The sequence below is a fragment of the Panthera leo genome, chromosome A2 (genome assembly GCF_018350215.1).
Source record: "Panthera leo isolate Ple1 chromosome A2, P.leo_Ple1_pat1.1, whole genome shotgun sequence".
Lineage (NCBI taxonomy): Eukaryota > Metazoa > Chordata > Mammalia > Carnivora > Felidae > Panthera > Panthera leo.
In genome coordinates, this window is record NC_056680.1 from 32218764 (window position 1) to 32244860 (window position 26097).

At 40.0% G+C, this 26097-nt stretch overlaps 1 long non-coding RNA gene across 2 annotated transcripts; it reads left to right on the forward strand.

The window, feature by feature from the left end:
- On the forward strand, positions 1-26047 carry LOC122214532. Of its 2 annotated transcripts, XR_006199933.1 has the most exons (6): positions 1-192; positions 16873-17177; positions 18734-18860; positions 20945-20981; positions 24355-24446; positions 25581-26047. It is a non-coding gene; the product is annotated as an uncharacterized LOC122214532 (long non-coding RNA). The 2 variants fall into 2 exon arrangements; XR_006199934.1 differs by lacking the exon at positions 1-192 and having other exon boundaries at positions 16770-17177.
- The last annotated feature ends 50 nt before the right edge of the window (positions 26048-26097 follow it).

Consider the following 26097-nt stretch of genomic DNA (forward strand, 5'->3'; position numbering starts at 1 on the left):
CCTCACTTTTCCTCCATCTGGTCTGTGGCCTCTTGCAGAAACCAAGACAAGAAAAATGAAGTGTACCTGACACAGGGAATGAGGGGAGTCATTTGGATGACAGAGTACCAGCTCCCCATAAAATGCTTGGAGTGAGAGAGGCAGTGGGACAGAAGGCGCCAGGCACAGTGCTCATATCTGACTTCACGCTGGGTAAGTAGACACCAAACACAGGGCAAGTAGAGAGGACTCGGCAGTCAGTACACAAATAGGCTTCACAGCCAGGCTGGGTCACACCCTGTGCATACCTGTTAGCTCATCAGAATGGAATTCCTAACTGGTAAGCTGTGGTTGAATGTGCCCCACAACCCCGCCCCCCTCTCCGCCCCTCCCCCTCCCTCCCCCCCCTCCCCCCCCCCCCCCCCCCCCCCCCCCCGCCCCATGCTAGTGATCCCCTACTGGGACCTTACTTCATAAATTTCTAAAATAGGAGAATTCAGATTATTTTATGGCAGGGAAAGAAAGTCAAAAAGCATTAAGTGGAAAAATACTAATAATTCATTATACATATGTGTGGCATGCAACTACTATAATTTGCATTATAGAGTCTCAAGGAAGAGAAGGGCTGGGGGCAAAGAGGGACTTATGGGTTAAAGAACTATTTTTTTTAATATATTTTTTTAAAGTTTATTTATTTATTTTGAGAGAAACAGAGACAGCACAAGTGGGGGAGGCGCAGAGAGAGGGGGAGAGAGAAAATCCCAAGCAGGCTCTGCATTGCCAACACAGAGCTCCACACAGGGCTGGAACTCACGAAACCCTACGATCATGACCGACATGAGCCGACATCAAGAGGCAGATGCTTAACCGACTGAGCCACCCAGGTGCCCCAAGGAACTATCTTTTTAATACGTCTAGTTCTTGTTAATAGGTGTGCTATAAAAAAGGGGTCAAATGAATTTGGGAAACGTTAGATAAAATATACACGGTTTCAGGAATTCCTAAGGTCTTTAATTGACTAAAATGTGTGTGACTCTACAAATACAAATAGCGTAGACTTTTTATGCAGAAACTTTTTGACCATAAAATATCATCTAAGGAATTCACCTTGGAAACTGCTTCAGTAAAGTAATCCTTTTCTTGTCGCTTTTTCCAATGTAGGAGAGCAACAACATGCTCTTTTTTCTCACGGATTTCGCTGGTCGTGTGGTATCACCACAGGACGTTTCAGGGCTTTCCTATCTGATGAGATGGTTGTCCCCACACTGGCTTTTCTTTGTACTTATGGCAAGTGATAAACCTGATAAAGCTCAAACTACTAACAAGTATCAGGGGCTTTCATCAACCAGACTAAGTCCAGAGCCTTTGCAAAATGACCTCCCAGAACTCAGAGGTACTCTGTTATTGGAGCTATTAATACTTTGCCAGAGAGTACACTTTGTCTTTGTTTTCAGTGTATTTTCTTTCTCGAAAGAAAGAAAACAAATGGGCTCAAAGGAATGAATAGGGGAATGTATAGAAATTCCTTAAAAATTGCATCTCCATAACTTTGCAAATAAATGAGGAATGTATAATTTATGTACGCTTACATGCTTGTCACACCTAACCATCATTCTATATGGCACTCTTGATTTTCTTTGAAAATAATGGAATACAAATACTTGGAGAAATTGGCCAATAGAAGGAGAATAGTTCAGATGTAATGAGGACTAAATTGATTAAGAACATGGCTAGGAGTTAAGTGGCCTTCTTCACCTTTCCAAAGCTTCCAGTTAAGACTTTTATTCTGCAGTAATGAAAACCCCAGCCTTATGAACAAAATTCAAATGAAGTCTATATGCCAAAAGAAATAGAACTTAGCATTTATTCTCCGTTCTTGCTTCCACTTGGAAGGTGCCTTTTCCCCTAAGAACATGTTTAAAAGGATATAAAAGTGGCTTTCTATTTTTGGCCAGAAGCAGAAAATGAAAGACAATGGAGAAAAAAATATTAGCTCAGCTTTTCCAGGCTTGAAATAATGTGTGATTTTTGCTGTTTTTCCAACTTTTGAGCACAAGTCTGGTAGAATGCTTAATTCATTCACCTCGTGAATCACCTTTCTTTTGTGGGAATATTAATGCCAAGCTAAAATTTCTCCATATGAGGAAAGAAAACAAAATCAAATGCAGCAAAGCTGTGAGTAGTTTGGTAAATAAAATCATTCTGTCTCTACTTCATTAATTCTCCCTTCATCCTTTGGAGGTCCTGTGAACTGTAGCAGTGCATCATTTAAATGGTACCTTCAGGTGTTTCACTGAGACATAATTAAAATTGATGTTGTCATCTGGCGTTTCCTTGTACAATTTGTCTAACTCCTCGCAAAAGGCAAAACAAAGCTCTTTGTTATGACTTTGTCTTTCTTCAAGAAACTGCCTAAGATTTTCTTCCTATGTTCTGGAAAACTGGCCAACTGAAAGAGAACTTACGGATTCCTGAAGGGATTTCCTTAGCACGATAACCAAGTGGTCCATTTGGAAGGACCTGCCATGACAGGAAAGTTGGTATCCCCAAGACACTCCATTCCCTAGTTGAAAAGCACTCATGAATTTTTAAAAAATCTTCTTTACATTGATTTACTCCCTCCAAAGATATGCATCAGGCTAGTATGAGCCTGATAGAAATAAGCCTCCTGATAGAAATAAGGCTCTAATAGCCCACAAGACCCCACCTCTTAGTGGGGCTCACAGTCCAGCAGGAAGGCAGACATGAAACTCGTAATTAACAATAACATGTAATGAACACATCAAGAGGAAGTAACTGGTGATGTGGATTTAACCTACAGGTCAGGAAGGTCACCCTCCCTGAGGAAGTGAATTCAAGAAATCTCCCAAAGGATGCTGAGCGGAGATGGGGCTGAGGAAAGGACCAAGTTAAGGGAGAGATAGGGGCTGAAGGCCCCTGGAAATAAAAGAGCTAGGCATTTGCTTTCTGTCTTTCATACATAGTCCAAGTTTCGCCTTTAGTTTCACGTAGACTAAAAACTACTTTCTCCTCCTACAACACCATTAATAAGATTCTGTTTTCTACTATTTTCATCTCTTTTGTGTTTCTTTAGAATATAATGATTTAATGAGAACTACTATTTTTGAACATTCATTTTGCACCTAGCCCACTGAATCCTCACAAAACCTTTTCTCCACAGTTTACGGAAACAGAGATTCAGAAGGTTACCCAGTCAGGCAATTACTAAACTAGAATTCAAAGCCAGGTCTGAGACAGAGATATTCAAATAGAAGATTTTAACCAGTTTACTGGGGTTTCTTTACGTTCAGATCTACCAACTATTTCATCAACATGCTAGGGGTGGTAATGGGGAAAGGAGGTGTTAAAAAGATTCCCAGCACTCATTCAGCTGTTTTGAGTCTGAATCTCTGAGGACTTGGTCTGTGGATTTGCATTTTAACACGTTCCCCAGGTGCTTCCCTTGCTTTTGAGAATCACTGAACTTCATCCCACTTTCCCAGTGAGAGAGAAGGGGGTGGGGCTGGAAAGGGAGGGAGGGCGAGGGAGGAAGAGAGAGGAGGCAGAGGGACCACTGCTGGTGCACTTTACTATACATTCTTGTCTATGTTCTTAGAATGCCTTTCTGCCTGCTTGGTGAAATGAAACATAGAATGGTCATGATTTTCAAACTGCAAATCATGTAGCCTCATGCACTGGCAAGATGTTAGGCAAGGCACAGAGAGCTGCGAGAGCTGCGTATTCAGGCTTCAGCCAAGCTGTGAAAAGTCAGGCTTTTTCAGAGGAAGTGAGATAAGACAAAAACTTACAAAAACAAACATCCTGAGGCTGGTGTTCAAAAGGCCACTGGCAAAATCTATAGTCTAATGTGAAGTGAGCTAAACAAACACATTACTGGGCCATCCAGGAAACGTGAAGCAGATGCCTGGAAGTGGGATGTGTGTTTTCAACCTGGGTAGAAATATCCCGGGGAGTGATGATATGGAATCAGACACAAAGTGCAGATAAAAACAACAAGGGGGATTGGCAACAGGCAGTGTCTCCAGGATGGACAGGAGGTGCTGCTGTTAAGTGGTTCAGAGCAAGTTCAGGGTAGGTGGGGGATCGGTGCTCCAATCTCACTTAAAGTTGCACGCCCTAGTTTTCTCCTAATCCTGGCATTACCTAATGGCAACTAATTCACAAAGGAGTGGTGGTGGAGACCCAGTGGCCCCTGCTAAAGCTTTAGAACTTTTGTTCCTGCAAAGATTACGGTGCTGCCCACAACCCCCCCCCCCGCCACAACGTGTTATGTACTTTCAAATAAAAACAATACCAATTCAAAATATGAACAAAGGTAGTTCAGCAACATTCCAAGTTTTCCTCTGAGACTCATTTAATGCTTTTTGAGAAATACAAAATAGCAATTTCTGGCAAAAAAAAAAAAAAAAAAAGTAAAGAAAGAAAAAAAAGATTTTGTGTGCTTTGCTGTTTCCTGACACACAAGCTTCACCTGGTGAGATAGCGTTCATAAAGTGCTTTCAAACTCCTTGGAACAAATGAGGTACTCAGTCAGTGGTAGTTACTATTATTTTGAATAATAGCAAGATATGAGGTGTCTGGGTGGCTCAGTGGTTTGAGCGCCCGGCTTCGGCTCAGGTCACGATCTCACGGTTTGTGGATTTGAGCCCTGCGTAGGGCTCTGTGCTGACAGCTCAGAGCCTGGAGCCTGCTTCGGATTCTGTCTCCGTCTCTCTCTCTCTCTCTCTCTCTCTGCCCCTCCCCTGCTCTCTCTCTCAAAAATAAATAAACGTTAAAAAAAATAACATCAACATATGTTCCCAATTACATTTACTGCAGGCTCCTTCCCTACCTAAGGCTCTCCTTTCTGTAGATGCGATTTTGCCACAATGGTACTATTTGGCATTGTTGGAACCCAGCTCTACAGAAATGAGGAAGGTGCTCGTGGCTGCCCTCTCCTCAGGACCAGAGTCCAATTCTCTGGCATGGTTTCCCACTGAGCCCTTTCTCTCTTTATACTTTCCCTGTCCTATCATGACATTTAATTAGTTATTTTTTGCTTGCTTTTAATTAAAGAAACACTATTTACACTCATCTGGGAACCATTCACCGAATGCCATCTAACTCTTGACATTTGTTTAGAAACCATCATTTTATTTTGCAGAATTTTTATAGCATGAATATTTGATGACAGCCCTCTCCAAGCACAAGCTCCTTCCTCTCCTTCTAGAAGGTAATAGCAGTCAAGTCAACCTTTAAATTGTTGTGACCATCACACTGAAATTTCAACTGCATTTTGGATTTACATTATCAGTAACAATTGGGAAAATTGTTGTATATCTTAAAGTAACCATACATATTGTTGTTATGCCTTGAAATAGTACATGTATTTCCTCAAAAAATCTTTTTCCTGGGAAGTCGTATCTTCTGCCACCAGCAATGTTTCAACGTGGCAGTTGTCATGGTAATGTCTAATTATTATTACCAGTAAACTATTCCAGATCTAGATTTGGGTACAGGCAAGATATACTCCAGGGGAAAAAAATGATGGCAAAAACTCTTAACCACTATTTCCTTTGTTAAAAAATTGCATTCGGGTCACTTAATTCTACCCATGACATCAAGGATGCCTATTTTTATGAAAAGCTGGTTTTATACAGCAGGAAAATTGGCCCTTTCGTTATGATGCCTAATGATTCATGGCTGTTAGGGAACTCTTTCACAGAACAAAGCAGATTGGATTTGGTGGTGGACTTTGCATTCCACAGCATCTCTTAGGGTCTCTATGGGGTCAGGGATTTAAGTCTTAGAAATTGCGCTTGGGCTCCAAGTTGTCCAGTTCCATTTTCTGGAGTTTCTGAGGGCAATTGTAAAACTGGTAAAGAGGCAACAATGTGAGTTGATGCAAAACACCGCTGCCCATGAAAAGACCCGGAGGCACCAAGGGTCTCAGTTCTTAGCAGTGAGACAGAGATGCTCACTAAGAAGGGAATGAAGCATGGACAATAGAAAAAGGTGGCTGTAACAGGGGTGATCAAAATCATGTAAAATGAGTTAAACCTTTAGAAATTAGATAGGCACACTCTCTAGGTGGGATAGCCAAGGTTTTTCTGGTCCCAGAAGCATCTCACTGAGTTGCTAGAAGAGAATTCTTTCCTATATATACTTGTTCTTCTCATCTGGGTTCCTGATTCTTTCGTTTAGATCTGTGCATAAGAGCCAGGTTTTGGGAATCGTGGGGCACATCATGTTCTAACAAAGTTCTTCTGAGCACTTAGTATATCTAGAGTGATAAATACCCTATTTCCTGAGTTCTACCAAGTCCATCTGTCAAGTTAATGCCAGGATGCAGGAAGAACACTGTGTGGATATAATAAGTTATATCCCCAGTTCAGAAATTTTAAAATATGAGAAGAAAAAGAGAGTTTATCTTAGAATAGGGTGCTGTGGGATATTCAAGAACGCAGTTATATTTAAGAATATGGCTTTAAATCAGACTGACCTAGGTGTAAATCCTGGCTCTGCCATGGATGAGTGAACTCGAACAAGTTATTTAACCTCCCTATGCTTCAGATTTCTCAACTTTAAATCGGGATGATGGGCAGTATTTCATCATTTTTTGAAGAGCCTGAAAATATTGTTAGTAAAACATCAATAGCACCATCATCATTGTCATGCTCCCAAGGTCTGGGCTAGAGATTCAAAATGTGATGGTTGTCAACACACTGGCACCAGGTGAGGGAGTAAGCATAGGGAGGAAGAATTTAGCACTTGCTATCTGGGTTTCAATCACCGCTCTGCAACTTCCTAACTGCATGACCTTGGGCTTACTTGACCTCTTAGGGCTTTAATTTTCTCGTTGGTAAATACGAACCACCATAGCACCGATCTCTAAGAGTTCATGGAAGGTTTAAACGAATGACTATACATAACGTGACCAGCCCAATGCCTGGTACGTGGTAATCAATAATTATTGGCAATTTTTCTTTTAGTATTATACTCTATTTACTTTAAATATCTTTTCTACTGTGGTAAAATATGCCATAACAAAGTTTGCTGTTTTAACCACTCTTCTCCTTTGCGTGTCTACAGGTTTGTCTTCTCTAAGTGTCTCGGTGAGTGAATTCGTATAGCATTTGGCCTCTTCTGACGGGCTCTTGTCACCTAGTGTAATGTCTTCGAGGTTCCATGTTGTCACACCTTTCAGAACTGCCTTTCTTTTTAAGGCTGAATAATATTCCATTGTGTGTATATATCACATTTTGTTTATCCATTCATGTGTTGATGGACATCTGGGTTGCTTCCCTCTTTTGGCTCCTGTGAATAGTGCTTCTGTGAACACTGGTGTATACAATGCTTATTAAAACACAGCATCAGGGAATTCATGGCAGCAGCAGCTGGATAAGGAGAAAAAACTCAGGAGCTCCAACATTTAAAGGACAGGCAAAGGAAGACTTACTTCTTTGGGAAAGTTCTTTGAAGGGTTCCAGGCAGAGGCAGGGTGTGGTGTCATTCACGAGGTGTTCGCAAAACATGTCACGAGTTTGATTTAGGATAGTGGCCTTGCACACGGGCAAGAGCGAACAAACAGATATACTGAGGAAATACCACGAAAAGGGATCATAGCAGCAAGAAGAGCCATAATCGAAACCTCACAGCCTCTTCAAGAAGGCTGTGCTGTCCTCAAGTGCTTACAACGTGCTTGGCTCTGCTAAGTCCGTTACATCACAGCTTTAATCCTCTCTGCTACCCCAAAGTAGACCATCCCATCAAGGGGGTGAGGAAATCCACTATTGTGTAACTGCTACCGTCTCAGTGAGCTAGTGCTCAAACTAGCACTTTGCCCTGCTCGGCCTGCTGCGAAACCCTGGGTTTAAATGCCATGTGCTCTGTGCCCATCCTGAACAAGGCAAGAACTCATTTCACATTCAGCAAGGACTCTCCTGAATCCTTGTGTCTGCCTGGTCTTTTGGCACTGTCTTAAAGACATTTCCAGAATCAAAGGAGGACCTTTAAGTGTCTAATGGATTTGACACATGTATATTCTTATTTTTTTGGCTTGCCAAAGAGACCCAAACAACATCTGAGCCTGTGATATCCCTGATCCTTTCTTCACTAAATTTTCAAGTTATGGTCTATGGACCACAGCATGTTAAAGCCATACAAAGAACAGAGCAGAGGCCAGGAATTTCCCTTGATCAAAACCCCATTCTATTTTAGGTTCTATAAAAAAGGCAGCTCAAGTAAGAATGACACTTCCAGTTATCTACTGCTGCTACCCAAAAATGTTAATTTTTGTGGCGCAATCGTGGCGTACCATGCAATTTACCACTTCCCAGGCAGTCCCTAATCTTCCATTTTCCTCCCAGGTAAGTTCACTCATGCCCAGTGGAAGAGACATGGGCAGCCCACACCCTGAATATTTCCTCCTAGAAACACTTGACATGTGACAGATTTGTTGGTGACTCCTCAGTAATTAAAGTGTCATAACAAGTTGAAAAGCCATTTCTAGAGATTCAACAGGCAAAAATAATTTCCTTTCTATAAAATGGTTATGTTGCCAGCCATAACTCTTAAACAGGACTGAACTGATAATCAAACACAGTGATATATGTAAATTTGTTTTGCACACTATAAAGGACCTTATGTATGTAAGGGATTATTATTTTTATTATTACCAATTGACCTGTTTTACATTTGATGTTACAAACTTGAAAGTCCTTTGCATCAGAAAGCTATTGACGTATCATGCGAAAATCTAAATTAAATTCAATCTTTAGCTTTTTCTCTAAGCAAGCTTAAAAACCTGGAAAAGTGGTGCATGTTATTCTGGGTTTAAAGGGGTGATACGGACCCAGGTTCTTTGTCCGTGATACGGACCTCAGCTTTGTCACTATGGACATTTTGGTCCAGATCACACATTGTTGTGAGGGCTGTCTTCTGCATTGCTGGATATTTTGAAGTATCCCTGGCCTCCGCATCTACCTCTGACCCATGACAATCAAAAAGTGTCTACGCATTGCAAATGTGCCCCAGGAGGCAAAACTGCCCCAGACTGAGAACCACTCCTATAGACAATGGAGCTGGAAAGGCTGCTATAACAGCATGGACGATGGAAAGTTCTATATAATTGTAGATTTTTCAGTGTTGTTTCTGCTTTATGGGGGAAGCCCTTTTTAATCCTTCTCCTTCACAAATCTGCGAAGTTGAACTGAAAGTTCTGTGGTGTGGCACTGAATTATTGGCTGACTGTTGAGGCTTCTAGGGGATTAGACTTACTTAGCTAAATTAGCACTTGGATTCTATCAACATGGAGACCCAGAAATGAACAAAAGTGAAAGCAAATGAGATGTGTGCAAGTGAGTGGGGCAGGGGCAGAGGGAGAGGAAGATAGAGAATCTTAAACAGGCTCCCTGCCCGGTTTGGAGCCAGACACCAGGCTTAAACCCACGCACTGTGAGATCATGACCTGAGACGAAATCAAGAGTCGGACGCTTGACCAACTGAGCCACCCAGGCTTTATATTTATATTTACAAATCCCCAAATGCTTTATATTTTGATGTAAAAAAAAAAAAGACAGATGGCCAACACTGCCCACACACAGCTCAGCCTAACACACACACACACACACAATCTCTAAAGCTCCCAAGAGCTCCTGTGCTCTTGTCTTATAGGTGAAACAGGAAAAATTTAGAGCAAATCAGTCTGCTGAATAGCAATTTTTTTTTCTTTTTCTTTTCTGTACAGAAAACTTCACCAAGTTCTCAACCTCTGAGGAGAACTTTATCAAAGTTACTTGCTGTTGTTACCTGTTAAATAAGATATCAAAATCCTTAGAGCTTATCAGTTTCAGACAAGTCTGAAATATAAAATATGTGTCATACTTGACACTGCAGTTACACCTTTCCCTGAAAGGCCACCAAGGACTCTATAGTTTAATTAAGACTTCAGATTTAGAGAGGGCAACAAAGACGTAGATAAAGTGATTTCATCCAAGGCCATACAGATGGAAAATGACAGACTAAAAAGTGAACACCGGAAGGATTTTAAAGTTTCTTTTCCTGAGTTATTTTTCATCCCTCTCTCCTACTTCTATCTTCTTTTCTTTTTTTTTCATTCTGCCTCCCTTATCTTATTACTGATGATCTGTCAGCACAGCGCTTGGCTCCTAATACATGCTCAGGAAATACCGATCACTTAATCAAAGAAAGACTCAAACCACAGATATCAAGGGAAATGAATTAAAGCAACTTCCCACTGAAGAGACTATTTGCCTTAGAAGAATATGGCATTGTGACTTTTTAAAAGTAAAAGTGCTGATCGACAGCATTTTAAATTCATGGCCACAGATCTCAAATGGCCGTTCAGTGGTGCCTAGCAATCCTACTGTTTGGGACATCCAATTCCCTTTCTCCAAAACAATGAGTTCATGAATAACCTTAGAACTCCATAGACATTTTGGTGGACAATGAAATACTAAAATAAAAACAAATGTATAGGTAAGACATTGGCTCAGCACAGCTTAAAGAAATGTCTGCTTTTGATGAAGCCTTTCCACAGGCAGTGGAACAGACAAAGGCCAGTCAAAAATCTCAACTGGAGCTTTAAAATTCATAGCTCTGGTCTCCACACACTGCCATTTGAAAACAGAGATCATGCCTCCCCTTCTTTTAAGGTATTCCATGAGCATACACACAGACAAATTAAAACAAAACTCATTTTTGCTGGTAGTTCACTGCCTTCTCTATGCAACCTCACGTCAAGGAGATGGAAAAGAGACTAAAGCCAAGTGCACCTTCTAATATCCTTGCCCGAGCTCACTACCCGGCAACCACATGCACCACACATCACATGCAGACGCTTGCAGAATTCCAGAAGTTCAATTATTTTGCACATTACTATAATCACGGATATAGGTGCTTTGGATACTTGCAGTCTCTGGCAATTGACAGTTTCAAGCTGCAGTAATGGCCTTGCGGTTTCCCTAATTGTTATTTCCCCTGAGAGGGCTTAATGGAATTCATGCAATACAATCAAACTTACACAAACATTTCACATGCATGTCAGCTTTGATGGAGGTCCAGCCAATGGCAAGAGAACAGATAAACAGATATATCTCACTCTTGTTCCTCTGCTCTGCTGCACTTGAACTATTAGAATTGCCCACTATCTACATTCTTCGCTTCCACCGTATATGCCCTTGCCGACCTATCTCCCCCAGATGGAGTGTGAACATCACAGCTGGACCGATAATCCTACAATGTAAATTGGACCCTGTCACCTCCCTGTTTAAAACTCTCCAGAGCAATCTCATTGTCTGAGACCCACTGGCCACTGCTGGAGCCAGCCGCCCACTGTCCCAGTAGGCTCTCGCCACAGCCTCCAATCAGCCCGAAGTTTCCCCAGTCTCAGAGTCTTTATTCGAGCAGCACCCCAGCCTGAGGAACTTTGCCCAGTCTCAGTCTGCACGTGTCTCCATCAGACGGTTCTCCTTCGGCCACATCTCCCCTGCAGACTTTGTCTACAGAGGTCTCTCCCTTCATTCTTTATCAGAGAACCCCAATCACTTTCTTCATAGCACCGGGCTCAGTTTGCAAATACTGGCTTATGAATAGCTGTGCTTATTTCCTTATCTCTTCCCCCAAAGACTGTAAGAGATTCCATCTATTCCATTCTCTGCTGTAGAACAAATTTGCAACTGTAGTGGACATGAAGCAAACATAATAGAAGTTGCTTAAATGAACAAACATATATCATGACACAAATGGATGACAGCTTTGAAGAAACACATTTGCCTGAGAAGAAACCAAATGTAAGCCTTCTGTTCAAATGATTGCCCATACCCATTTAACCTTCTTTTTCTTTGGGCTCTGCCTGTCCCTTTACCCAGTTTGGGATTTACAGGAACTCAGGGTTTCCAACGTGGCATGGCCTCAGGAAACACCAAATGAGCCCAATGCTTATGTTTCATTCCCAGATTTTTGACCCCTGTATATTTTAAGGGAAATCTAACCTTGATTCATTTACAGTTGGTAAAAACTATTTCATCTAATTGTCCTCTTTTTTTTTTTTAATCAAAACCTTCTTTTGCTGACACAGGAAGTCATATTTTGTCAAGACTAGATGAACTTGAACCCAGAGAGGTTTGAATTCTACTGCAACCTCAAAAACCACAAAAATGGAAGAAATGTGGGAAGTCAAATATGTTCTTGTGCCTCATCGATAGGGCTTAACATTTTTTTCATCTCGGGAAGATTTATGTGTTGCCAGTTCCAGCCCTACCCGTAGTTTCTTGGTATAGACATGAGACACCATGTGGGGACTCCAACTTCAGAAGCCAGTTTTCACTGCAACCCCTTTTGGCTTTTTGAGTTTCTAATGTAACCTTTGCAAACAGCTGGTCCAAATTCCATCATGTCCCAGACCCACACAGACCTCCTCTGCGTTATATTCAGTTTGAGGACAAAGGAAGTTCAGGGAGGAACAGTGAGCAAGATGTGATTTGGCCAAACGATTATAGCTGCTTTGCAAGCAGCTACCCAGAATACAGATTTTACTGTTTTTTGTTTTTGTTTTTTTTTTTTTGTTAAACCTTTAAATGACTTAATGGAACTGTATGCTTTTATGCTTTTTTTCCTCCAGAGCTGAGATAGAGGGCTCACCCCTCCTATGTGATGTACCACCCATTAAAATAAACCCTCTACAGTCACAAAGCATATGTCCTCATGACTTGGTTAACCCCACAAACACAAAGACCACCACAGCCCTTGACTTCTATCAGTGAGCAAAATGGAATTAAATAATGTGTCACCCCTCCGACTTTGATGAGAGTTGTATATAAACAGAGTGCAAGAGGAAAGAGATTCTAGTTCTGGGTCTAGAGTCCGAAGGCCTTAGGTTTATACCTTAGCTTTTTCACCTGTGAAATATATTACCTGGACCTCAATTTCCTCAGGTGAAAAGCAGGGCTAAACAAGAGAAACTTCCACATCAGAGGACTTCTGCGAGACTCAAATAAGTGAACGCAGATAAAATGCTGAGCACAGGCTCTGTGAAGAGTATATATTACATACTCAACAAATAGAAGTCAGTAGCATATTTTTTTATCATCATTTTTTTTTTCTTTCTGAATGAGGAATAGTTAATACTCTGGTTTCCCTTCAGATTGCATAAATCTTTCACCTTTTACTGAATGAGGAATAGTTAACAGCAAAGCTGTCTGAGGTAGAATCTGGTCAGTTGATAGGGCTCATTCAGGAGCTCTGCACACATGGGTATACATCGGTCTTGGCATACAGAGTTCAAATTCCTTCTATGGCAACAGGGTGAGTAACTTCATGGCATGAATGTTAGGGACTACCTTCAAGGAGACGAAACTGTAAGTGTCAAGCGTCTATAATTTTTTTTAAAAAGTATTTATTTATTTTGAGAGAGTGATAGAGAGCGAGAAGGGGAGGGGCAGAGAAAGAGGGACACAGAGAATCCCAAGCAGGCTTCAGACCATCAGTGTGGAGCCCAATGTGGGGCTCAAACTCATGAACTGCGAGATGACGACCTGAACTGAAATCAAGAGTCAGACGCTTAACTGACTGAGGCACCCAGGTGCCCCCAGTGTCTACTATTTTTTAAATTTTATGTCCTGGAACTTGAGATGTGAAACCAACTAAAATTCAACCACGAATGAAAATATTTGGGGGTCAAAAGTGAAATTCCAGGTTTAAATGATCAGAGACAGGTATTCCAATGCACTACTAATGAAAGTAGAAACTGGTTTCACCATTTAGGAAAGGACTGTGAAAACATCCATTGATGTTAAAGCTTATACATCATCTCAAGACCTAATAAGTCTACTTCACTGTGTTTAACACTACAGAAACACACCCAAGAAGACAGGCACAAAATATTTAGAATGGAGTGGTTTGCATTAGTGAGAGAAACTGGAAACAACTGAAAGGTCCTTTCACTTTTAAATAAGAGAAGCGAATTCCTTGAAGAAATAATCCTAAATATTTCAACAGATTCACAATTTGTCGTGTGGTTCGTGGACAGCCTATGTGGTAATTCAGTTACCCAACCTTATTTCAAAGGTGGCTCTGCCATTCCCTGAGACCTTGGAAACTTCTGCTAAATCTTTTGCATTCTGCTAGCACACAAGGCATGGGGAAAGGCAGTAAAGACTTTGACATTTGAATAGATCGAGCCTGGGTCACAGAGCACTTCTTTCCACAATTCGGTGGCCAGAATGCGGTAACCGAAGCCATATCTATTCATGGCGTGGTCCAGATACAGGTTCGGGAAGAATGGGAACCAGGCTTTTGATGAACAACTACTCAGTTTCCGACACAAATACTGTAAGAATATTAAAAGAATAAGGCTGATCTATTTTACTAGCAAATGAGCCTTCTAAGACATACCACTGAGTGAAAAAGCAAGCGAGACACATGTCACAGAAGGGGTTCCTTGGAGGCAGACTCTAAGACGGTGTTTACTGTTCAGGAAACTTATTAAGGAATATTCATTTTATCAGTATCTGAGGAAGCAGGATCGGTCAGAGGAAAAAGCTGAGCTGCAATGCAGGCCCAACGGCAGCTTCAGTCACTCCACAGCGTTCTGAACCTAAAAGTTCATTCTGAGTTGTCCCAAGATGGGCCAACATTTAGAGTCTTGCACTGAACTGGGGTAAGAATGTGCACAGTGGTTTCAAATGGAACCGGATCGGTTATTGAACGCTGGCTGAATCTGAAAGGGGTGAGGCTGAGGAGCTTCTGTGCAAGTCGTCAGTCCCTGAAGGGCTTGACAGCTGAAGACTGTCTGCTAACGACATTCCATAATGAGGCAAGGAGTCCTTCATGGAAGAGTCATGTGGGCAATGCACAGCAGATCTATCTCGCGCCTCAACAATCGAATCGTCTACCATTACTGCCAACCAAAAGGACATGATTACTTTCTCTGACTGAATTTCTGCATGCATACATAAAAGCAATTTGAATAGATAAAAAGCTGGACACTGTTTGTCATGACAAACAAGCATCAGGATTGTTGTGTTCCTTTTGAGAAAAGGAGGCAGGTCTGAGACAGAGGGCAAAGGTCAAGGAAAAGTTATCGGTAATGTTAATGTTTTTAAACAGAGAAAATGAATTGACACATTAGTTCTGTGATGAGGATTTAATAAAATGTCATTTGAGATGTATTTCTTGTACAAATATAGTGAGCAAAACAATATTCTATAGGAGTAGGACTTTCCATTTCTAAAGCGTTGGATTAAAATAGCTCTAATTTATTCAAGGATTGATGGACTTTCCTTCTCTCTTCTTCCTCCCACAGGTTTATGGCCATTTCATTGCTCACTGTATCTCCATCAAAGGGTGACTGGGGTTGGAGGGCCTGGGTGTGGGGAGGAGAGGAAGGAAACTAGAATCAGCAATTTCCATTACTTGCTAGCAACTCTGGTGAATATGTTTAGTGGGGGAAATGCTGAAAATCAGTTATTTGGATTATCTGAGCCTGTCAACCATCCATGTTACACCCTCTTCCCATTAGCAGAGACTCATGAGAATTGGCCATAATTGCATTTGCAGTGACGGCAATTGAAACAAGATTATTTTCAATGACTGTGTGGTTCTGACTGAACTATTATTATTTTTCCTCTTTCAAACAGCATGTATCCTAACAAGGCATTTTGAGGAAAGAGACAGAGCCCACTGTATTCTCACCTGTTACTTATCTACCAGTCTTTCAGGAAAAGAGAGTTAATCTAGACAGAACAAGACAATTTTGTTTTAATCTGGTAATAGAATAGCTTATTAGGGATGCCCAGTAGCAGAAAGGCATAATATAATCAGTAAAAGGACATGAAGGTCACCTGGGTGGCTTGATCGGTTAAATGTCCCACTCTTGATTTTGGCTCAAGGCATGAATCCATGAGTCGAGCTCCATGTCGGGCACAGTGATGATAGTGCAGAGCCTGCTTGGGGTTCTCTCTCTCTCCCTCTCTCTGCCCCTCCCCTGCTCTCTCTCAATAAATAAACAAACACACACACACACATGGTGAGTGAGAAAGAGAGAGAGAGATCAGGGAAGGGACAGAGAGAGAAGGAGAGTGAGAGAATCCCAACCAGGGTCTGCACTGTCAGCACAGGGCCTGTCTCAGGACTTCCAACTCGCCAACCGTGAAATCATGACCTGAGCCAAAATCAAGAGTCGGAAGCTTAACCAAGTGAGCCAGCCAAGCGCCCTTCAATAAATATTTTGAATAAATAGTTGTTGAATTCAAAATAATTGAATATTTTCATAATGCCAGTGTTATAACTCTATCTTGAAAATCTCTGTGTTGTGACTGTTCATACACTGGGTTTTAACCAAGTCACTGCCAAGATGAAAGGTTTTCTCCTGGAATTACAATGCTGTGTTGGAAAAACCTTAGAATAAAATTCAAAAGAATACGGTTCTGATTCAGACCACCACTTACTTCATTTAGTGATTTTTGAGACAAATCCCACAGACTCTGTGTCAGTTCAGCTATCAAATGAATATACAAGGACAAATCCTATGCTTAATGTTTTATACATACTTTTGTATTCATGATTTTACCTTGACACTGATGTTAACAAGCTATTGAAGGGTTTCATTGGTATCAAACACAACTGAATCTTGACCTAACTATAGATTGACTGACGTTAAGTAAGCTAAATGGTCTCCTCAAGATTCTATGCCTACGTCTTCATTTTAAAATGAGTTCATACTTATAGTTCATTTCTCATCAGATTGCTGTGAAGTCAAAAGTGAAAAAGCATGTAAAGTGCATTGCACAAAGCCTTCATATAAAAGGGAGTTATCTTCAAGTCTCAGCTATCCCTTTAACAAGGCTCACTCTGCTTTTCTCTTTTTCCAAGGAAAAACACACGTTGTAAAATAAGCATTCTTCAAAGACAACCTGAAGACGTCTGGGAATTCCAAAGGCTGAAAATTCCATGAGTTCATAGAAGCTTTCACTAATTCCACAGATTTAAAGACAAAAGAGAGTCAACTGTGTGCCCAAACTCATTTCTGATGATTTCTTCCATCCTACCCTTTCTGCCTCTCTGGGGGTGGCTGTGCCTGTAAAAAACATTGAAGTTGTCAGGAACAGAGTCTGCTTTCAAGACTGGAATGTCAGAGTAGAGACTTCTGTTCCTCAGACCAGAAGAGACTTGATTTGGTAAGTTTCCAGGTCTGAAAGGAGACAGAGCTGGGACATGGGAACTGATACAGATAAACAGCACAAACACCTTGAGAGAGTGATATATCAAGAGAGACTAGAATAGGACAAGAACAAGATCATGACACAAGATGAGATAAGAAACCAGAAGACCCTGTCTAAAAGCTCTAATGTGTGTTGCAACCAGAGGTTGACCATATCCCACAAAATTCCACATTACATAATTGCAATGGGTAATGGGCGCTTCCTTGTAAAAAGGAGAGATTTGTTTTCCCTTTTATGGCTAAAGTAAAAAGCATGAGAAGTAGCCCCATTAGGAAGAATAAAGTGTCATCATGTGAACTGGCACATCTCAGGTGAATTAGAATAAGATGATTATGGAACTGGGTTGATTTTTCGTAAAGCAAAACCTTATTTCTAAAGGTGCCGAGAGACAGGATGGGGACAGGTATTACAAGGTTCAGGTAGTCTCTTTTGTTGTAAATAGACCAGTAAACAATACACAGTTGGACACAGAGCCAAAGAAAGGGGTTCCATTCCTCACTAGAACATAAGCTCCAAGAAGTCTTGTTTTGTTCACTGCTGTATTCCAAGCTCCTAGATCATGCTCAGCCCTTGATGATTATCTATTGAGTTAATTAGCCAGCTGTGAGGCCTTGAAAAGAAACCAGTACATCTGTGAAATAGGGAGTAGGTTTAGATATTCTCTAAGACCATCCTAGTTTTAAAATTTTATGGTTGTATCAGAAACTACAAATGAAAAAATGGACTTTACATTTTTTATCTCTATTACCTATGTTATTTCTTCATCCAATGTCTGTATGATCTATTCTAGCATGGCTAGGTGTAGAAAAATACCCCTGGTGGGGTATAAGATGTCTTCAGGAGTCCAAAGATAATTACTCTTTAAAATGAAACCTTTTTTTTTTCGATATGTGTAAGAAAAATACAATTCGTTTTTCAACTCCATTTATGATAATGTTGTAGAGTTTACTTTTCAAATAAAGTTACAGGCAAGTCAACTTAATTAAAATATTTTAAGTAAATTACAATGCAAGTGTCTTACAGCAAAACTCACAAAAAGTAGAATACAAGCAACTCCTGTTTGAGAAAAGCACCTCCATCGATACTTACAGCATAGATCTCAAAACCTGATTTTGACTAGTGATCTCTAGAGGAATGAATCCCATCTGAGGTAACCTTGAACACTACAGCCCTATTTGTAGTAAAGTAACTACCTTCACTGTACTCTTTAAAAATATAGTAGGTATTTTTAATACCTTTACATTAAATATACAGTAGCTACTGGGCAGCTCAGTCAGTTAAGCGTCCCACTTCAGCTCAGGTCATGATCTCTCCCTGTTCGTGAGTTTGAGCCCCTTGTCAGGCTCTGTGCTGACAGGTCAGAGCCTGGAGCCTGCTTTGGATTCTGTGTCTCCCTCTCTCTCTGTCCCTCCACCACTCATGCTTTGTGTCTCTTGGTCTCTCAAAAATAAATAAAAACATTAAAAAAATTTTAAAATATACCTGTTCTTCTGGCCATGATGGATTAACAGCTACTGAAGAAACCACCTACCATAAACAATTAGAAAACTGAAAACATCTATATATTACCACTGTTTCCAGACCATGGACTACAGACAGCACAAGACTATGATCCCTAAGAAAAATAAAACAGATGAGGTAAGGATGTAATAGAATTTTTTTTTTTTAACCAGGAGATACTTTTCAGATTGCTAGTCAGGGAAAGGAAGCCCAGGTAGAACATGGGCCCTCACTAACTGGAACAGACAGAGTTCAAAGACTGAGTAAGCTGAAGTGACTGGAATTTGTGGGACAAAGTACTAGAAAGGAAAGAGATATTTAGGAAAGAAATTCAAAAAATATGCACAAGGGCGCCTTTGAGCCTTTGGGTGATTATCAAGCCATACAGAGCAATACTCCACAAAGTACAGAACTGGGGAAAGAACAATATTTAACTTAATGGCTACCTTATCTCCCATTGGGCTGAACCATCTTTAAGCTCAGGCCAGCCAGAGAGAAGAAACATCACTGAAACCATTAAGCAGTTAGTAGAGACCCTAGAATGGCCATGCCTCAGTAATGATACAAAATTATCCCTGGAATAAAGACTACTCCATACCTTCCCTAACACATCTTAAAAACAAGTCTCATAAAGATTAAAGTGATCCATACTTTAAATGACTGCCAGATCACAGAGCAACACTATTTAAAGGAACATCATAAAACCTGAACATTCAACAGTACAACATTAAGAAAGCACCGCATCTAATCTAAAATTACCACACCTGCAAAGGATTAGAAAAAAACCTTTTTCTTCCCCCACAAGCAGAAGAAAAATTAGGCTACAGAAATAGACCCACAAGTGACAGAGAATATGTAATTAGCATACGAAGACTTTAAAATAGCTATCATAAATAGTTGGATTAAAAAAACACGAATACAGTAACAGAAATGAACACTGTTAAAAAAAAGAACCAGTGAAACTTCTAAAACAGAAAAATATTTAAAGTGAAAAAATTCACTAGGTGTAATAGCAGTTTGATTCTGCAGAGGTAAAGGTCAGTGAACTTGAACAAAGAGAAGAAAGGATAATCTTTTCAAAAACTGGTGCTGTAACAATCAGATGTCTGTGTTGGAAAATATCAACTTTGAACCCAAGTTCCTATCACATACAAAAATAAACTAGAAACAGATCCCAGAACTGAATGTAAAATCTAAAACTGTACAAAGTTGTGACTTTAGTTAAGCAAAGATTTCTTAGGACACAAAAAGTACAACCATTGGAAAAACTGATAAATTAGATTTCATCAAAATTAAAAATTTTGCTCCTGATAAAACAACCACAAAAAAAGATGTCAAGTCAAAAATTCAAAGAAAATAGTTGTAATACTTATCTTTACCCAGAATATATATATTAAAAAACTGTCATAACTCAATAATAAAAACACAACCAAATTTTAAAAATGGGCAAAAGCATTGAACATACACCTCACAAATGAAAAAAATATGTAAGTGGCCAATAAGCACTGAAAGATATTTCAAATCACAGTCACCAAAGAAATGCAGTTTTAAACCACTCTATACCCACTAAAATGGTTAAAATGAAAAAAAGAGGAACATTACTAATATTTGCCAAGAATACAGATCTGGAAATGTCACCCATTCATGGTGGGAGCATAAATGGTGTAAGTATCTTAGAACACAGTTTGGTAGTTTCTTGTAAAGTTAAATATAAACTTACCATATAACCCATCAGTTCATCTCCTATGTATGAACCTAAAAAATAAAAAGTATAGTCTGCTAGTCTGTTTATGTGAGTGTTTGTTGATACATACAATATGAATGAGCCTCAAAAATATTTTGCTGAGGGAAAGCAGCCACACACAAAAGAATATATAGCACATGATTCCATTTGTATAGATAGATTAGTCTATACTGATAGTAATGTAACGGCAACTAAGGTTGGGTTGGGAAGTTGTCTGGGCAGGAGCAGAAGAGAATAGTTTAGTGAGTTGGAAATTTTCTCTTTCTTGACTTAGGTGATGGTTACATGTGTTTATGCATATATCAAAACTCACTGAGCTATACATTTTAAACAGGCACATTCATTTTGTAGTATGTAAATTATACTTCAATAAACTTGAGAATATGTTTATTTACACACTCACAGGGCAAAGTTATTTTAGGTTTCTGCCTATACATCTTTTGTATCATTTATCTTTTTTCTATTTCTTTTATTTCAGATTTGTATTCTCTGATGTCTCCCCTTTCCTACACTTGGTAAGTTTCAGCCCCTTCCCCCATCATGGTGCATGACCAACAATCATGGTGCATGACCAACATAATAAGTGATAGCTGTTGTCATGTCTGCAAATGCTTTCAGTTGTACAAAAAGAAAACTTCACAGACTGTTCCCAATTAGGTGACGTACCCATGTAAGGTTGGTGGTAAACCAACTGAGACCCACAGATCTATAATCTAGCTCGTATTGATGCCGCAATGCTTAAGTTAATTGTTCTTTAGGCAGATCTTTAGCAAGTTGACTTTATTTCTTCTTTTTCTAAACACAACAAACTAAGGATGTTATCCCAAGTCTACGTTCCTGAATGCCATGCATTGGTGAAAGGAGGCAGGAGGAAAAAGCTTGGAGACTCAATACTCTTTTCATGCTCTGAAAGCCTCTTTGGACTAAAGATAATACAAACTGTGGGTGTTGTTGCCAAAAACATGAGATTTTTGGTTTCAGCTGGTGATTCAGGAGCTCAAAGTGTCAACTGGGTAATGGTACCCAGGAATAATTCAGTCCACCAGTCTTTGTAGAGTGATTGGACACAATGCAGGTCAACAACACTGAACAGCCAAAAAACAAAAGTACATTGTCAGCTAGCAACAATGAGAGAATCTTAACAGGTGTAATTTATAGCACTACTGTTGATGAAGTTAGTAACCTTTAGCAAGGAGACAGACAATCAATAAATAGCTGCCTGAGAGTCTGCACCTGCAGAAATTTAAGTGGAAATTGACCAGAAAGTCAGCTGTAAGAGGTACTAGCAGAATATTTAAACCAGATGAAAAAATTTAAGGTTAATGATAAATAAGTGACCAAAAATGTAGTATTAGAATAATGATTTCTTCAACTTCCTAGAAAAACTGGATGAATGTTCACTAAAAAAAGAAAAAAAGAAAGCAAATGTAGAGAGTAATACATTGATGCATTTACGGAAAGGGCTTGGGGTATTTAAACTGTGGCTTTGAAACTGCAGAAGGGGAAAACATATTTTTAGAATTTAGCGCATGCATTTCTATTTATCAGTGTACCATCTATTTCTCTGCTTAGATTTTATGGTATTACTGTGGAGATACTTGTCATACAGCTTATTCAATTGGACCACAGTATATGGATGTACAGAGTTAATCAACGTTGTAGATAAGTGATAAGGCCTCGGGGAAGAAGAACATTAAAGCTCTGGTCTAACACAATGAGTTAACACCCTTGGGAATGAAGAGCTATTAAACAAAACAGGGAGGCCATATTGCTCAGTGAATTCAGTGAGATCTAATGGAAATTTCAGAGTAAATTTATTTTACAGATGTGTAGGCAGCTTAATAATTCCAAGTGCTTTTTCTATTCTAAAGCAAATCACCCCACCACATCTTTTCATTTAACACTAATCAATTTGCTTAACGGATTAGGAAGGGAAAGGATGTGCCCCAAGTAAAATGATCCTTCTTATCTTTAAGTTTTGCACTTATAACTCCTTTCACAGCCTTTTACAAATCTACATTAGCTGTGCTGTCACAACTTAAGTACATCTTTTGGCTTCAGGAATCGTGGGGGAGTTCAGGAGAGTCACTTTTTACAGTAGTAAGACAGCTCTACCAACAAGCAAAGGGCTCATCAAAAATAGAAAACATCAAACAGACAAAGCGATCAGGTAGCTTCGAGTAACTTCCCATTTTAGTGCAGCAGAATCAGATACATCTATATCCTCAAACATTCCATATCCTGGTTTCAAAATGTTCACTTTAAAATAGATAGTAAATAAAGCCGGACTTGTGACAACTTTTTGCTATTATTCCCTATCAACTTGAGGTCAGACAGTGAATGGTATCCTATGGATTTTAAAAACTAGTGACTATCTCAATTTAGACTCAAGGTCCAAGGACAACTGGACCTGCTTCTATGAATAATTAGTAACATTCCATAGAAGGCATTCTTACTTTTCGTTGTCTAATTCGGAAACCACAAATAAAACGTTGCATTCAAACTAAATGAAATTAAGAACTTTTATGAAAGAGGATAACATTTTTTAACAGTAACATTTTCGACTTGGAAAGATTTGATTGAGGGTCTGAACGCTCTGTTCTGCACACTAGCTCTGTGAGACCAGCTCTATTGTAAGCTGCTTACATTAGTGTCAGTAATGTAACAACTACAACTACAGGGTTTTTTTCCCTCTGTTCAAGTCACTGTTCTAAGTTCTCTACGGTTACTCACTGAATTCTCCGAATAACATTACGCGTTAATTATCATCCTCTCCACTTGACAAGTGAAGATATTGAAGCGCTAAGAATATTTAACGTGCTCAAGATCGCAGAGCTTGGGAAGAGATGAAACAGGTTTGAGCTCTGCACAAAAATGCATCCGTAACTGTACAAGGAACACAACAGGAGTGGGCCCATGAAAACTCACCTGTAGATGTCCTTTAGCTAAAAATACCAGCCAAGTCGAATGAAACAGCAAACAATCAATGAGGGTCAGCCAGGGTCAGTATCTTTTTATGCCCAATTGTAAAAAAGATTCTCTTATAGTCAGTCCATATGAATTTGTGTTAAGGAAGGTACAAATACCAAAACGAGGGCAGGTTAGCTTCTGAAATATAAGAGAGAAATTTAGAATCACTTCCTGGTGATACATTCTATTGCTAAAAAGTGATCTTCATCAGAAAACAATTTTAAAAAATCACCAACAGTTTTAACTATGGAATACTGAATAGATTTTCCAGTCTACTGTTATGGAATGGAGCACAGTGAATGTTTGCTCAGCAGGCACCGAGAATGGCATTTTACACACGGCCCGGCATGTTGGGTTAAGAATTATGTCATTTCTAACCGATTTGGAAACTGAGGCTCCAAACGTGCTACAAGTCACACAGCTCTCCCGGGTGGTAATGTTGGGATTCATCTCCTGGTCTGTTTTCAAAAACTCTCACTCTTTCCACTCTCCTGCACTTTGAATCTCATCACTGAAGCCCTAAATTCAAATAACAACAGAGATCACTGTCCAAGATGAGTTTCAATTGTCAGCTTGTCTATTGAGATAGAGAGTTTGGCTTTGGAAAAGAAAATCAGTGGTTAGTCTGTCACCCTATTTCAACTTCTTCTCTTTCAGCTTACACAGAAGGTTTCCTTGAAATTTTAATGTTTGCAAACAAATCAAATCTGGTGGTATCAGATGAGCTATATTTTCCACACAAACAAGGGGTAGGAGGGGTGGGAAAATAACCTGACCTTCTTCTTGAGATTGGAAACGCTTAAAGGCATATGTGAAAAGCCCCCAGGGGAAAATATTCACTATTTTTTTTTCAGCAGTTCAGCTCAGTGTCTGTTGCCTAATCATTTTCTTATCGCCAAATATTACATATTTACACAGGTGCTTCTCTGATTTAATTGTTTGGAAGCAGTCACTGGAAGCAAGGCTATGTGACTCAGCTTTGGTGATGCAGTCCAGCTGGGGTCTGACAGGTAAATAATTACCACTAATCAAGGCCTAAATGAATTCAGGTTCTTCAAAGTCAGATGGGGGGGAAGGGGGTAAGGGTTATAAATGAACTGTTAGCAATATCAGGAGAAATAAGAGCTGAGGAGTCTAGTCTTAGCCGAAAACAAAGAGAAGAGCTAGCAAAAGTAAGACCTCGACTGCCACATGTATTATAGCACAGAGACCTCTGGCTGGGGTTCTGGCATTCCCCATTCAGGCCTAATTCACCTGGGGATCTTAGGAGCCTCTCTATAAAACTGAGTTGGGTCATGAGCTATGTCCCTTCCAGTCCTCACAGGGTATAATCTCCTGATTTCCTGATGCGGTAATTCAGATTTCTTGACATAAAGAGGAAAAACATTTCTTGCTATGGTTTCTGTATCAATAAATATTGTCTCAAATAAATACTAAGAATGAACACATTTGCTCCTTGACAACGAACCATAGGTTGTGAGTGCTTATTAAGTGAACAGACTTAGGTGGGAGGCTGTCCACCCTCTTCAGGGGCCAGTGGAGATTTCCTTGGAGTTATTAGGAAGGGAACCTGCCCCAAGGCCCAAGGCTCTACATGATGTATTCACAGGCTGCGAGGACATTTGTTTCAAAGTCGGCCTCCACTTGCTAGAGAAAGGCTTGCAGCCACGTTTGCCGGTCATTTTTCAGGCTCCCGGTAATGAACAAAACAGGTCTGATAATTTTCAATAATATACTCAGGAAATGTGTGGTGCAGCTTTCAAGCAGTTGACGCAGAAATCTGGTTCAATCAGTGTTGAGAGCCATGCCTGAAGAAGCCTTCTGTGTTTTGGGACCAGCCAGGGTAGCTGTATCAGCCACAACAAGGCCATATTTTGACTGGTTTTCATCAGTTTGACTCGGGTGTTTTTTCTTTCTTTTCTTTTTCTTTTTCTGCCTCTTGTAAAAGCATTTGGCTTCAAAGCACAAAAAAAGAATTTTTTAGTTATAACTCCAACCAAGTTCTCTCTTATTGTCTTTCATAAAATGTGGGTTGGAGGATTTACCTCATGGTTTGACTCCTGGCTAGAAGTAAGCAAGAGTCTAACATCAGGGCAAAGTATTAAATTATCACCTGTGATTCTCTTTTTTATCCTTTTCTCTAGTCTGAAATTGTGGCGCACACACCTTTGCTCCGAGCAGAGTCCCCACCACAGCTATGAATGTGGGGGTCTGGGAGAGAAACACCCTCTCTTGTCAGAATGAGCACAACCCTGAAGAAAACATCACAACCCCGAAGAAAATTACCGACGTCTTAAGGAAATGGTTCTGACTGAGGTCTTCCAACATGCAATACTATGTGCTGACTCAGGGAAAACTTAAGGCAACATGCTGAAAACATTTACAGGCCCGGAAAATAACTGGTTTAATAATTCAAGATGCTTTTAAGTTACAAAAAGAATACTTAAAAACAAATAAACCTCCCTTTCCAAAAGCCGTGTCGTAGAGTCGGCCACTCTTGAAATGAAAAAAACAGAGCTTGCCATCAAATGCAAATTCAGCCTCTGAAACTCCTCAACAATGGACAAAGAACCTCCACACCCCACACCCCTAATCGACAGATGGAAATAAATGTCTGTTTCAGGACTTCAACATAGTTAGATGAAAAGTGAAATATTTAAT